This window comes from Falco punctatus (genome assembly GCF_963210335.1).
Source record: "Falco punctatus genome assembly, chromosome: 2".
NCBI classification, from domain to species: Eukaryota; Metazoa; Chordata; class Aves; order Falconiformes; family Falconidae; genus Falco; species Falco punctatus.
In genome coordinates, this window is record NC_137581.1 from 110773681 (window position 1) to 110785900 (window position 12220).

Here is a 12220-nt window from a genome sequence, read left to right on the forward strand (position 1 = left end):
GGTGCTGGCGTGCTCACAGACGAGCTCAGCAAAACAAGACTCCGGGGGCATCCATGAGTTCTCATAAACACCGTGTCCGAACAGCAAAATGTCGCTGTACCGGACACATAACGAATCCTAAACAAAGTAAGATTAATTCAGCTGATCCTGATGTAGCTCTAAATGCTGAATAGCACAGGTAGATTGCTGTGGAAGTTTTTGACCTAATATCAGCATGTCTGGTTTTTGGATAGGCCACCAAATATCCAAGGCAACTAATCACTAGCCTGACCATGCCTCTAGGCCAGCATTTAGCACTTTTATTTAAGGTCCAGCAATTTTGCTTTGTTTAGACATGTAGTGAGAACGTTTATTTAGAGGCCTCTTTTGAATGCTTTTCAGCCAGGGTCTATAAACTTTTTAGCTCCTAGATACTTTTCCTCGTTTCCACAACCGTCTCTTAAATTTTTATCCTCAGTTTGTAGCTCATCTCCCCTATCTTAGCTTCCTCTGAATTTTAGCACTGCTTTGCCTTCCTGTCTGCCAGATAACTAACAGCACAGCATGTAATGAACGCCAGCAATTCATTTATTACTTTATTCAACACTGGCTATGTGAGATTTTCCATAATTATTTGTTTCATGAACAATATATGTTTAACTATTTCCTTCCTTCAAGCAGTTTCTAACTACGCATACAAAAATCCAAGTACTTTTGTCCTTTTTTTTCCCTTATGGAGTGCAACAAGTATTCCCAGTCCTAAGAATGAGTAGGGCAATGCTCATAGTGTTTGCTATAGCAGCTGCCACAGCAGGAGCCCCAAGTGTTTTTTGCTTCGTTATTGAAAGCTGCGATAGATCAGGATTATTTTTTTCCCCAGTGTCTACCATTTCTTCAGGCTCACTTGAGACTGAGAACCTGTTTTTAAAATTACAGGTGCTTCTCAAAACTTCCTGCATGGCAGTGCTTTCAGTGCCTTTGCTAAACCAAAATTAAACAACTCTTGCCATCTTATTCTTGCTAATTGCAAACTGTGTGTATCATGTTCTTTTGTGAATGTGTCACTCATTCTCACAGTTAACTAATCTGGCAAACTAAAAGGGGAGAAATTCCAGCTGCTTATCAAGAGCCAGGAAATTGGGGTTTTAAAATAGTTACGTGTTACCTGTGCTGCTGCTTTGGGGCTTCCAGGTATTTGGTACTGGAGAGTTCGCCTGCTGTTGAAGTGGAGGTAGGAGAGCAATTCACTGTGATTCACAAACCTAGGAAACAAGAGCTTCACTCATAGCACAGTCTCTTTGGTTGTCTTCGTTGTCAGGAAGCTCAAGCAAGTTTGCAGCATCATTTTTACCTGTTTGGCATAAACAAAGTAGAGAGATTTATAAATCAGCATTAGCAATTGTGTAAACAGTAGGAATATATCTGTGACTTTGGGGTTCCGAAAGACAAGGACTCCTTTTTAACCTTTGGGAGATTTCCAGTTGAAATGACATAGTACTCAGCCTCACATCTAAGCAACCTTGAACTTCAGGAAGTTAAACTCTGCAAACAGCCCCTGTCCCTATAATAGAAAAAGCCCAAATGCTACATTTAACACTCTGTGAACTGGGAAATTGATAACCACATCATTTTTATCTACTCATGTTCCAGTTTACAAGTTGAGCATGATTTTATTTGCCTGCTTTGTCACCAGTAACTCAAAGATACTAAGGCATATATTGTTGTGATCATCTGTTACACCATGATCTAGCTGAGACTCAAAAGCCGAGACTGGCTTTCAGGAGACTGCCATTTAGTCCTCTACCTGGAGGCAAAAATGGCAATTCAAACAATGAATATTGTCCCAACAGCTGAATGCATCTTTGTGCATTTGTCACAGATCGATACAAAGCTGGCAGCTGCTGCTGCCAGTAGAAGTAGGAAGAGGAGGACTGCAGTAACTGCTCTTCTGCGGGACAGCAGTGGATCATATAGGAGTGAAGCCTAAGCCGTGTGTCTGGCACTCAGTTACCACTAAGGCTGAAGTGTATCAATCTGCTTCAGGTTTTCAAAGGATGCTCATGCTTAAGTTATGTATATTTTAAAATGTTGCATAGAAATGCTGAGCCGGAACTGTTTAGTTACAATTATTATAATATCAATTTAGGGTTTTTTTAATATGCAAAATTCAAATAGAAATAAAAGTTTTGCATTAAAGAACATTCAAGATCTGGAAGGCATTGAATAAGGAGAAAAATGGCTACTCTTGTCATGCAGTGCCTCCATTTTGATTCGCTAATATTTTGCATTTATTTTGCAAAAGATAACAGAGATGCTAAACTGTAGGACCTGGGTTAGGAATTTTTTTTTTTTTTTCTTTAAGGCACTGGTTCATATTCTCCCCTATCAATAGTGACCATTTCTATCTCAGCTAGAATGGATCTGTGTGGTCTGTGGCTCTTGCGGAGCCAGTTCCTGAGCTTCAGGTGCTTCTAAACTAAGTGGCTCAGAGCAGACCTGGACCCTGGTCCTGAACTGGCTCTGTAAGACACTTCCAGACCTGTCAGTCATCTTTGGGGTACAGGATTCTGCACTACAGCTGTTATGCACTACTGCTACTTTCTAGGCTGACCCAATCCCACAGGTGTGAGATAAATAGCTAGTTCATACATGAGTTACAGTGTGGTTCCTGCCATACTGGTTCTGGGATTGCCCAGTATATGGTGAGGGTTTTCTGGAGTTACCTTCTAGCCTACAGGGAGAGAAAGAGTCCAATGGACAAGGGTGATGTATGCCCAGGTTTTATTCCAATATAGGCGTAAATGGGGTATTACAAACATCCATCCCTGGACACTACAGTGTGGTCCCAAATACCACAAAGTACTCATTAGCCTATTTCATCAGCTGTGACCATTTTAGCTGAGGGCAGTCTATAGACTCCTAGTTTCATCGATCTGAGAAGACATAGCAGGTACCAAAGACAGCAAAATATTTTTAACTCTGCTGCTGAGAACATGTAAGAATTACCAATTTCTCAAAGTGACAAGGCACAAGGCATGTCCTTTGTATGTTCCCAACTCCTCCCAGTTCCTTTTCCTGAAAGCCTTCTTAGATCTAGGTGTGGTTGGCCCACTTTGCTTGCTTACATGTGAGGAGATGTATGCATTTTTTATTGCCATTGCACCTTTTGATGTCAAAGATGAGAAGCAGTCCACAACCAAGGACTGAGACACACAGGAACACAAGGTTTCCCCTGTACTTGTACTGGATCCCACAGTGGGCACTATCAAGAAAAGGTGTTCCTGTGGACAGAGGTGGCTGTTCAAAAAAAATTGTGTATCATTATTCCAGAAGAATGGATTCTTGAAGTATTCCCTATGTCCTTTATAAAGATGTCAGACATCTGAGCATGTTACAGTACACTTTGCAGCTTCCCACCTTTGGACTGATTACTGCAAGTTAAATACGTAACACACAATGGAGCTCGAAATTTGAAGGAAAACTAGTTTACCTTGCCACATTGGCCAGCCACACTTACCCCTATTATTTGTTCAAGAATCCATAAGGAACTAGTTGCATAGTTGTCATCCAGATCCAATACAAATGCCCCCCTTAAAAAAAAAAAAATCGTTTATCTTGGTAGTCTTCTGAGACAGGTCAAACATGGGGAATGGAGACTAAACAAGCTACTTATCCCTATCTTTGGATTCTCCAAGGTGAGATACATAGGAGAAAAAAAATGGTCAGTGTTGCACAGCTGCTGCCAGAGCTAGACCTCAGCAGCATGTAACAGTTCCATAATTAAAACTGCACTTCCAGCAAGGATTCAATTATGTGATTACATATGAAGAACAAAGCACATATCCTTAAAAACTGCAGCAAACATTCCAAGAATCCATTAGTACATCTGTTAATTAGTTTATAGGTTTGGGGGTTTCATTTTTTGATTTGAGTCTTTTAAGAAATGGAGGCTGTTCACTGAGGCTGTCTTCTAATGTCTTACCTCTGCCCTGGCATGGTATCAGGAGCTTTAAATAACAACACATCTTTAAAAATCAAAATTAGTGTACTATCTGAAATACTAAAAAGCCAGTTTCAGGGCTGTCAAATTCCAGTAAGGGCAGCTGATGGGAATGCCATTTGCACTTACCATTCAGAGCAAAACGAAAACACATTCCAACAACCTGAATGCCCTAGATAATGGCTGCTTCTTGTGTTCACAATATTGCAGTATTATTATGATTTGGTGTCCTTATTTTGTATAACAGAGTATCAAAAACATGTAAATATCTTTCAGTTATTTACACAGTAATCAAGACACTTCAAAGTGTGATACCAATTAAATATCAGCAGATGTAGAACAGTATTTGTTGTGAAAATGCCTGAGCCTCACTATAAAAAGGATTTAATTTAGCAGAAACTCTTTAGTTTCAAGTAAGAATTTGTGAAGCACTTTACAGACACAAAATACAGAAAAGCTTTAGGAATATTGTAATATTTTTGGATGTATGTACTCTGTTGTATTTGTGCCTTGTATATGTATTGCTCAAAAGTGATTACTGCCAATAGTACCAACCTTCTGCAGCTGCCAATACTGCTGATTCCTGGTATTTACATACATGTTTATGTCTTGGGGGAAGAACATAAAACATTTGGGATTCTCTCCGTAATGCCATACCCACAATAGTTGGTAACTCGCCACTGTCTTACCAATGTGTGTTTCTCTCTAACACTTAGCAAATAAGTAGCTTGAGCTCTCCAGAATAGTTGTCCCAGAGGAACGTGTCCACAATTACTGCAGTAGGCTTCTGTAACAATCTGTTGGTATTAAACAGCTGATTAATGCTAGCCAAATATTGTATGGTTTATATCCAATACACTTCAAATTAAGAATTAACCACCACCGCTTCAGCAGCAGTTTTGCTTTCTTGTTCGTTGGCAGGTCTTTCCTAAAATCTCTGAGAAATTATCTTACCTAGGAGGTTTCTTCAAGGCTGGTTGCATGGTCTCACATTCCTCCCTGAAACACTGTGGGCATTTAGGCTGTCTGGCCTTTTACTCAGAAAAGAAAGTGAGGTTGCCAGGTATTGGTTCGGAGGGTAACACATCTAATCCAGGGGGAGGTCAAGTGAGGTGAGAAGAAAGGAGGAGATGCATATTGCTAATGCTCTGACAGCTCTGTCAATATAAATCCATTAGTATGTGTAGAACTATTTTAGTTTTCAAAAAGCAGCATAGTACCTAAGTCACATTCATGAATTTCAGTGTGCACTGGGTTCACCACAGTAAAAGCAGATGAATCCAGTGCAAATCATGTGTGAAATGCAGAGCTTTTGGAAGTCCAAAATGGTTTCTGCAGACAGTCTTTTAGGTCCTGGCAGTATTAATTGTGGTTTAGTTTTTGATGGCAGTCGGTGGGAATTGCCCGAATCAGTTCTCAGGTGTGACCAGTAGTGTTTTGAATGAACAGAAAGACAGGGACAAGATCCTTAGTGCTATGTTCAAAATCTTGCTGTAGGCAGAAGAGAACGCCATATATAGAACTAGGAATTTACTGTGAATCCAGTAAATATTTTAACAGTATAATTGTTGAAATTATCTGATTAATATGGGAAAAAAACCCACCCTCATTAATAGTGCAATTCAACTTGTTATAAAGAAAGCTTTCTAGCACCTATGCATTTTCTTTTACTATCATGCCCCCCCTTCCTGGTACGCCTCTGGGTCCTAAGGCTGACAAAGTCTTCCTTGGGCAGATGGGGGCATATGTGTTAACGACAATCTGCCGCACACAGCCTGATGTTCACTCCTCAGTTTTTAGGTTCTCAGCTGAAATCTGACAACCACACAACAGGCTTTCCCAGATGTAGTTGACGTTAAGGATGCTGTTGGTCATGCAGGGACTGCCCAGGGCTGTCAGATCCTTTCTCCCAGTGGTACTCACAGACACAAGCTCACATGGGTTTAGCAATAGTCACTTGGGCGCTAGGCAAGCAATGACAATGGCAAAAAAATCACATGTACAGGGGTAAAATTACCCTTTTTGGTAGATGGTCTGCTTAACACAGGCTAGTCATTACGTGAGTCCAGCAGAAATGTTGCAAACTCTCTGATGACTCAAAGCTTTTTAACAGGGCTGAATGGTGGCTCTTGAAAATGACCATTTTTTCCTGTGTGGTCTTGTGTGATGGTAACACTTAAGGGTCTTAAGCATATAATGATATATAACCATTGTAAAAACACCAAAGCTAGTATAAACAACTAAAATTACAACTTTAGGGTGTAAAGCTAAATTCAGGTTTCTGTAGATGTCGGAAACCATGGTCTTACTTGTAAGGTAATGATGTAATTTGTATCTTTACATTGCATGTGTGCCTATCACTGGGTGTGTTACACAGTGAGATAGTTCACTGTCATTTCTGGATGTATATTGAACATAAGCAAATCTTACAAACAATGACACAGTGACTGGAGCAATTTCATAATCACATCTTGGTCATATTCTGATCTAAGCAATTGTCAAAACATTTAAAACTAATATCCTTACATATGTAATGCATGTCTTGAGGTGTTGTTTTTCTGGAATATGCCTAAAGATACTATGAAGAACATCGATCATGTTCAATAATCCATCTTCATATATGCACACCTCTGATCTCAGAAATGCTATAGTAATCGATCTCCAAAGTTACCTGATTAGCTCTAGTTGAATAATTATGTACATTTTTGTATTATAAATATAAGTAACATTTTGTTACCCGGTCAGCTTAGGGACTCCTGATTTCCACCATTTTCTACATGTCTTTAAAATATCCCCAGTTCAGTAAGTGAAGGCGCAGTCTTCACAGTCCCAATGATACAGAGCTACACTTACAGACAGGCAATTCATTGCTGCAGGTATTGTATTGAGCGCAACACAGTTTTCCATAGGAAATATTTTTATACCTTGATGATTCACCTTTTCTTCCTAGAGCACTCAAAATTCTCTATTTTATAAAGATAGAAAGCTTCATACAAGATAAATGTGCATCCACGCAGAGACACATTTTTGTTAGGAATATAGATATTCATAGGTTAGCAAGAAGTACGTCTGTCTTCACACAGAGAAACAGATTTTCTCTTGCTTGGAGGTGAATCCTTTAGGTTGGATCCTTTGTCTCTTATTACCTAGGTTTGTATTTTGCTCTTGTTTTTAAACTTAGCCATGGCATTTGAGTTAAAATAAAAGTAATATGACTTTCACTTTTCCTGTATGCATGTATCATAACAAAAATATGCAGTAAACAAAGCAATATGCAGCTTACAATGCATACATTTGGAAGGGATTGCTTATACTGTGCTATCTGTGGAAGATAAAATAAGCAAATATTATTATTAATTGTTATGTTAGTTATTCAGGCTACAGCACCTCCCTCAGTATGAGTTTGTGAGGATATCCAGGATAATTAGCTGCATTTCTGTTTCCTGATTACTTTAAGTTGAAGTACATAGTAATGGTATCTATCTAATGGTAAACTATCTAGTAAGAAAGTTTACCTCCTATTATTAGATAACTTTTTTACTGTCTGTGTTTGTTTTGCTTTGATTCCATCTCTTCTTTGTAAAAAAGAGCTAAACATTTATAGTTTAATTCAAATAGCAATCTTTACAATTATATGTAATTTTTCATCTTAAGATATTAATTGCAATATGCGGATAACTTTTGGGTTTCCAAGTTAATGTGATCCCAGTTCCATTAGAGAAGTTTAAGGGCTGATGGCACTCAGTCAGCATTCCTCAGTTTCAAACACTCTTCCTTTCTGACGTCTCTTTGAGCCTTTTGTTTATGTCTCAAAATTCTCCCTGGATGTTGGATTCAGTCACCGAATCCTACTCAAGAAATGGTTGATATCACTGCCCCGTCTGATTTAACCAGACACTCAGTGCAGGTATTTCTCACATTTGTGTGATCAGCTCCTGCAGCAGGGCATTGTGCACCAGAAGTCAACGCTTCTCAGAGTGGTTCTGGTTTCTCCTGGTTGATCATTCAGCTTTGTTTGTTAAGCACTTCATTTGCTTCCTCTGCCTGCTTATTCAGAAAAGCCTTCTGAACCGCACAGATCACAACCTGTGCCAGGTATTCAATCTTTTTGCATTATATTATCTTCTCAGGCAACATCCAGGCTCTTCATTTTCCACTTGTCCTATAGTTCCACCAGGACAGCAGGCCATCCCCAATGATCAGGTTGTACTTTGTTGTTTGTAAATGTGAGGTGTAAGCAATTAATTGCCTTTTTCCATATGCCAGTCTTCAATTAGTGATCTGGTAAAGGGTAGGAAATACTGTCCTAGTACTACATCTCTTCCCCAGTTTTCTCACATTTCCATGTGTGTGTTTGTGCTGGGTCTGACTGTTCCCTTACTACAGTATTTCCTACCACTGTATACGCGTATGGACTACTTTTCTGCCTCTTTTTGTCACCTCCCTTTTTCCACTTTTACCAAAGAAGAATATTTGAGAGTAAATGCCGACAAAAATAAGTTTTTACAGTTGCTAAGTCATACACTCTCATAGATTTTTTTTGTTTGTTTTTCTTGTTCATTGTTATTTAGTGTTCCCTAGATCACTTCTTCTTTCATACAGGTTGCTAGCTCATTCCATACTGTGCCAGTATCTATAGGCTGTAAAGCTAAATGCATTTTTGTGTCCTGGACATCCTCTACAGCTCTTTAAATGTACCCTGGTCTTAATTCAAAGCTTGTGCATCTCTACTGTGTACAATACTTTTGAACAGAAGCCTGACAACTTTTTCTGCTTCTAATACATCTCTGCTTTCTTCTGGCTTGTGATCATCCAGATGATACAATCTTTCAAATTCTGGTCTTCCTTTTAAAGCTCAGTGTTACACATCCACTAATAGTAGGCAGTTGCTACTGCAGGAGCTGACAGATTTGCAAGAATCTGAACCTCAAAGACTTAGTCCCTGATTAGTATGCCATTCCCTCAGCTCAGCAATTTCTTCCAGAAAGGAGAGGAGGATGGATGTTTCTAGGAGTAGAGTGGGCATGTCTAGCAAGGGGTTGAATGTGGTTTTCTTCTTCCTTTATTCCCCTGTAGGTGTACCTCATTTTGTCCTATACAGATAAGCCGTAATAAAAGCAAAGCCTGTACTCAGCTGGGTCAAAAGAAAGAAGCAGAGACAGAGATCTCTGATCACCAAGGAATATGATCAGTGGTTTTTAAAACAAGTACCAACAAACTTTGGGCTTCCATCCAGTGTCCACCTATCACCAGCTTTCTCTGACTGCCATCTATTTTCTCCTCTTTCTTCCAGATTTTCAAACTGCATCACAGAGACTGATTTACCCAGATTTACCCAGGCAAGGCTTGCCTGGAGTCAGTCGCAACCAGATCACAGAGCAATGTAATTACTGTTTCTCTGCTTTCATCAGACCATTAGTGATCCTGAATCACCTGAGCTGACCAAAACTCATTGATTTTACTGTAAATAAGATACCTGCCAGGACACAGGAATTCACACCTGCTGCATTCCTGGTCTTCTGAGATGACTATAGGCTTCCACCTACAAAAGGTTTTGCAGAGGGTTAGTTGCTCACTAACATACTGGAAGGCTTCACAGAAGGGGTTGTCCACCTTCTCTACTGATTTGCTACACTGAAAATGTTACGTACTATACCGTATACATAGCACTAAGAATTAGTCCAGTAAATATTCTAACAGTCAAAATTATCTGTTTAATGTAGAAAAGCCTAACTTTTCTTACATTATGGTCACCTTTCCAGTGTGCCTCTAGGCCCTGAGGTTGGCAGTTTAAGTATTCCTTGTGCAGAGGGAGAGGGCTTGCTTTGTGACCAGTCATCAGCCCCTGAGGTCTTCACAAGAACAGCAACGATGTTCATGTGGGAGGGCTCCAAGTCCTCAGGCTTGGGTACATTTAGTGTTATATTTTAAACCTTTTCCCTACACCATCTGCTTCCCACTCATTGATTCCCAGCTAGTTTGAATTTTGCACAATATCTTTACTCCAGGGCTCTCAGCAGGTATCTGCCATCCTCTGCAATTTTATTCCACTATTATACAAACATTAACTCTACTAAAATCAGTAGTTTCAGCAATATAAAACTGTGATTCCTTAGTGGAAAATCCAGAAGACAGGTTAGAGAGCAGTGGTTGATTTTTCAAATTCATAGTAGTTTTGCTGAAATACATAGTCAGCAAAGCTGTATAAACTGGAGGTCATTGCATCATTAAGTTCAAATTTGTCATTTAGCTACTGAATAAAGCATCTATAAATGGAAGACATCATGAACATTTATAATGTTGCAGTACAAAGGCCCATTTTGCAGTCTGCCTGCAATTTAGTAATTTGTCAATATACAATATAAAAAAACTTGAGTCCAGTATCTCTTCCAATTTGTTCTGTTTTTCAGGATTTGCCAAAATTAATGTTACAATTCTGACACAGGCTATGAAAAGCCTTATATCCATGACTGTTGGGGCCATTAGCAAATCAGCTGATTGTATGCTATTCTTTTAACATTAACCAACTGTTCTTAGATAAATATGCTGTAAAAATACTTAAGTATTCAAAATGCTCTGTTGTGGTGAAAAATTACAAATAATTTTATGTCTTGTTTAATTCCAAGTTTTTTTCCTCAAAGAATCTGAAATATGAATTATTGTAGTAGGATAGATGACGATATGTGGACTAGTGGGTATACTGAGTCCCTGGAACACATCTGCCATTTACTTTGTGTCATCACTGACTCTAGTAACACAGTATTCTAGGCAAAATTAGTGTTATATATTTGTGCCTTAATATCAACCTTCTATAAATTGAACTTTTTTTTTTTTTATCAGTGGTACAGTTCACTTTCTCTGGTTAGTCAGGTGAGCAGTAGTCAAATACCAACTGTATTAGTACACTATAATGAAGGAATACTTTCAAAAGTCTTTCATGTATTACCCCCATTAAAACTTAGTCTGACAAACCACACTAAGGCCTCCCCTGACATTTTTTCTGATGGTCATTACCTGGCTCTTATACCAGTTGCAGTAAAGACATTTATTTATTTAAATGAAGATGTTTCTTCATTCATGAGAACATTGTCTGAATTATTAGAATTATTTGTTCTATCTCCTCCTTCCACTGGTTTAGCTGCACACAGTTAAAATACTGAATTGCTCTTACAGTTCATGAATTATCTGTTGCTTCTTGACCTATGCGCTCCTTCAGCTGTCTCCTGAGTAACTCCTATGTTGTCATCTGTTTCAACACATGCACAAGAAAAACCCACAAAGGTTTCCATCCTGGGAGCTGAGTCATTCTCTAAATCAGGATCATCATCCTGTGAACAAATAATCTTCCTCTGCAGAACTTAAGGGCAAGTATTACCTATGTGATTTTACATAGGATGTTTTAGCTTCTCTTACTTTAAATTACTTGCGTGTCTGACTGAAAAGCACATAATTTAGCAGTATCCACTAAAATTTTCTCTGTATTCATATCATATAGGTTACATAATGCCAAAAATGTCTTTATCCTTCTTAGTTCTGTGTTCTGTTTATTCCTTTATTTTTTAATCAGTTGTCATTTCAAAATATACTTACATCTTTAATGGCTTGATTTTTGTATGTACATCTAATTTCTGTGAACTATTAGTATGTTCCTGTCATCCAGGAAACCTCGAGTTCTCAAGGAACATAACCTCCTCTACAATAAAATATTTTCTCCAATCATACCATTAAAAGACACTCACAGTGAATATCAATCTGTCTTAAGTCATCCAATATACCTAACATTTAAAAGGGCTAACTAATGAGGGCATATATTAGACAACCTGAAAGTGAGGAAAAAGCAAGACCAAGTGTTTGCTTCTTATCTTTTTCTTAACACTATGAAATACCATCTACATTTTTTGTATTTTTAAATGAACAGACTTGCTTTTAATCTCTGTGCTTGCCAAAAATATATACTCTGGTATGTTGAAACCACTCTAGCACTACTACAAGTTATTAACACTATGATTTTTCCTATTTATGTCTAAAATGCTGGGTCATTTGCAGCTCTGAATAAGATTTACATGAAGACTTCTCCAGAACTCCATGTTTCACTTGTAATACATTGCTTGAAATAAAACTTTTCAGCTGATTTTACCAGTGTTATTTTCATGTGTTAGCAATTTTTATGCCCGCTCTGGTTTTATAACTACTGCCTTCATTAAATTTGTAATTGCCAAAATTAATGCTTTTTTAGTTTTT

The 12220-nt window shown here is 38.4% G+C and overlaps 1 long non-coding RNA gene across 1 annotated transcript in view; it reads left to right on the top strand.

The window, feature by feature from the left end:
• The window catches only part of LOC308058565, a 48201-nt gene that overhangs the window by 11550 nt on the left and 24431 nt on the right, over positions 1-12220 (top strand). Inside the window, exon 2 of the long non-coding RNA XR_013925885.1 lies at positions 1-12220. This exon is cut by the window's right edge and continues 24431 nt beyond it. This is a non-coding gene — a long non-coding RNA (uncharacterized lncRNA).